Raw genomic sequence first — 3920 nt, 5'->3', positions numbered from 1 at the left:
AGTTTTTTAGTGTTCTGCCTCCTTGTTCTCATCTGTTATTGCCCAGTGGGAGCCAAGACTAAATAAGACGTGTGAATTCCATACTTAGACCAAATAAGTCCATTTACCATGGTGATAGAAAATGATATAAAACTCCAAAGTTGCTAAGAGATATACTGATAGAGTTTTATAGACATTGCTTCATCTATCAATATAGCAAAGAACCACAGAATGAAAATTGATAGCTCTAATAATGGATGTGACTAATTGTAGCACGAGTGTAACTAAAACCACACAGGAACTATTACCAAGAGTTTCCCCCAATCTTGGGTTCTTTTTCTCTAAAATAGTGCCAACAATGACACCAGAGAATAACCGGAGGGAGTGACTAGCCTTAATGCAAAGGACAGGTGGGGGTGGGGGGGGTGGGACCAGGAGACTCTACAAAATTTCAAAGCAAGTCTCCTCTCTCTCTCCAGAGCAAACAAAAGGAGTCAGATTATGTAGACCTACAGGGTGGGGTGGTATGTTGGCTAATTTTTCATCACTGTGATCAAAATACCTGATAAGAACAACTTAGAGGAGGAAACGTTTGTTTTGTGCTCACAGTTTCAGAGGTCTCAGTTCATGGTTGGCTGACTCCACTGCTCTGGGGCTAAGGTGAAGTCCAACGTCATAGGGACTGCTGTGGCAGAGGAAAGCTGCTCAGCTCCTGGAAGCCATGAAGAAGAAGGAAAAGGAGGAAGAGGAGGAAAGAAGCCAGAAATAAGGTATAATTACCAGGGGAACACTTCCAGTGACCTATCTCCTCCAGCCATACCCACCTGCTTACAATTACCACCTAGTGGACCCTTCAAACTATTCATCCATAAAATGAGAGTACAGCTCTTATGATTGAAGAACTACCTAAAAGCGCCACACCTGAACCTTCTGCATTGGGGTCCTGCTTTCATAACAGGGGATTTTTGAGAAAACATTCCAGACCCAAACTATCACAGGAGAGACCAGAGGGCAGACAAATAGGCAGAATATTCATGACTTCTCCAGAAAGATGCCACTTTTGTCTCCAAGAGTTTCTTTTTTCCCTCCTTGCTTGACCATATTTGGTTTCTTCATGGGGTTGTCATAGAAATTGTAAACTGTCATGACATTAGCAGTCAGGAGTTTTTGAAAATGCATCAAAATGAAGGTTTGAGGGCAAACGCCAGTCAACATGGAGTCCAACCTGCTTAGAATGGTTTATTTTCCATAAGCCCAGCATTCTATTTGCAGACTCCTTGGTCACATATCATGCTTTTCTCTAGTATCCAGGTGAAGTCCCATGTCTTGTACACAGATTAGTCATCCTCAGTCCATGTGATGATCACTCAGGAGAGCTTGAGGCAGGAAAAGGGAAAACCGATGTCAAGGCAAGGAGAAGGGAAACTGGAGGGACTTGGAAGTGGCTTGGTAACATATACCCTAGTTTATTTTCACTCCTCATTCTTGAGGATTACTAAAGGATGAAGATCAGTCTCATGAATCTGCTTCAATCTGAACATAGTAGCAACAGAATCAAGGGACCCTATAGAGGAGTAAAAATATGTACTTTGATGACTCTCTTCCTGAGTAAGCCCTGATCCTTGATGGCTGTTTTTTTCTGACTCAGGATATCAACTTTAGGGTGCACAGAAATTTTTTACTGACTGTTCCTCTGAGACATAAGAGCTTAGTCATTTTTAAGAAGACACTGGTTGAAAGCCTCTCATGACCACCATTTTCACATAGAACTACTATAATTTAAAAGATATTGACTTAATCAACTGAATAAAATGCAGGGTCTTAAAAAAAAAGAAGTAAAAGTACTGCCAGCCAAGCGTGGTGGCACAAGCCTATACTCCCAGCGACTCCGGAGGCTGAGTCAGGAAGATTGCAAATCCAAAGCCAGGTCAGCAACTTATCAAGGCACTAAGCAACTCAACGAGACCTTGTTTCTAAATAAATATAAGATGGGCTGGGGATATGGCTTAATGGTTAAATGCCCTGGGCTCAATCCCAGGTACTCACCCAAAAAATATTACCAATTATCTAATGATGATACATGAAAAATTCTCCCATGTATTTATGATTCTAATACTAATATACTCTCTCGAGGACTTTTGCAATAACTGATCTGCTGGGTAAACATCTACGAGACCACACTGCAACTAGTCTCCCTAACACATGGTTTACATAAAATCATTCAAACTCAATCCATTTTTGTATCTATTTCCCAAAAGATCTATTCGGCCAGAGAGAACATAAATGTGGAGTGAAAGCAATTGGAGTTGACTACTATTACTTACCAAGTTCTTTTATGCCCTATTTCAATTTTTCCTCAAGATTTTCTCTATTTAACACACATATGAGCAGAACTCCTATCTCTTCAGATGCAAACTGGGTTATTTTGTGCAAAAGGAAATTTTTAACAAATCTTCCCAAAATGAATCCATTTTTATAGCCTCAGTCTGTCTTCAGTTGATTAAAAAGAAACCAGCAATTCTATCTTATTATTAAATATCATAAGACAAGCCCTAGCTAAGAAATTATCTTATTTTGGTTAAGTTTTAACAATTAGAGTTCAGATCACTCTCATAAGTAATTAACTGAAATTACATCTACAAATGGGAATTTTTTTTTTTTTTTAGTGGAAGGGAAATGGGAAGGAAGAGATAAATGGAGAAGGGTCAGAGGCTGGTGGACACGGCACATAAAGCTATGCATTCAGTACGTGAATTTGGTCACTTTTTCTTGTGTATTTTACTAAGCCTATAATAAAAGACCTTCCTAAACCTATATATCAAAGCAAATTTGATTAATACTCATCTTCAAGTCTCATAAATATATGTAATTCTAATTATAAAGTCTCTAAATTTGCACATTTTCATAAATTAACATAATACACGAACTCGTGGAAGTCTCTTGTCAACAGTTATTTTTTCATATGTCTGCCATAAATATTTCATGAAGCCACAAACAAAGGTACTGTAACTTTTGAAATTTATCCAAGTTTTAAAGCAATTTCATAAAAACATAAAGAGAATCAGTCTTTTTTTTAACGTTCTTTTTGCTTTTTGTGTCAGTTGTTTGAAAAACACTAGAAGCAGACATAAGGTTTCCTATATATCATCCAAGGACTTGGTGTTCTGATTTTAGCTTCAGATTTTCTTCTGTAACTGCATCTGCTCTTGCAGAGAGATCTTTAAGTATGTGTAGGAGTCCCAGCACTTGATAATTACATCATGTTTTTCCCTGCAGTTCCACCTGATTTTCAACATCAACTACACTCAGGGCAGCATTCATCATCTTGGGCAATAAACTTTTAGGCCTTGGATGTAAAATTTTTGGTGAATGTTCTTCTGTGTGAGGCACCAGGAGCAGGTGGAATCAGGAGGAAGCCTCAGACTGGGACACCTGGACAAACTGACCTAGTTTTGTCTTTTCTTTTTCCAGTTTAAAAAACTCCAATCATTGTAATTTAGGACAAGAATTTATTTTACCATACAAAATTACTTTTTATCCAAAAGCATTCTCCAAAATATATCTTCATATTTTTTATATCTCTTTTTTTCCTACTAGCAGGTTCTTTTCTTTCTTTTCCCTTTTCCTTTTTTAAAAAAAAATTTTGAAACAATTCTTACAAAATTGTTTAGTTTAGACAAATAACTCCTTTTAAAACTAAGATAAAATACTTGGCTTTGTGTAGTCTTCTTCATCAAAGTATAATTCTTACCTCTTTGTATTCTTTGCATATAGAATTATACAAGTTCACTAGAATGTTAACTCTTAGTAAAACTGTATTTTAATGAAGACCCAGGAAGAACACAATCATAAACTGTTTTGTTATATATCAACAATTTATGAAAAAATATTTACTAGGTCCAAATATATTGTTTTTATAGGCTTTAAGAAGCCAGGAATAC

The 3920-nt window shown here is 37.0% G+C and overlaps 1 pseudogene; it reads right to left on the bottom strand.

The window, feature by feature from the left end:
- Positions 1–3009: 3009 nt before the first annotated feature.
- On the bottom strand, positions 3010–3303 carry LOC114095057 (short coiled-coil protein B pseudogene; annotated as a pseudogene).
- Between the last annotated feature and the right edge of the window lie 617 nt (positions 3304–3920).

Source organism: Marmota flaviventris, chromosome 6 (assembly GCF_047511675.1).
Source record: "Marmota flaviventris isolate mMarFla1 chromosome 6, mMarFla1.hap1, whole genome shotgun sequence".
Taxonomy (NCBI): Eukaryota; Metazoa; Chordata; class Mammalia; order Rodentia; family Sciuridae; genus Marmota; species Marmota flaviventris.
This window is presented reverse-complemented; position numbering and strand designations above follow the sequence as displayed.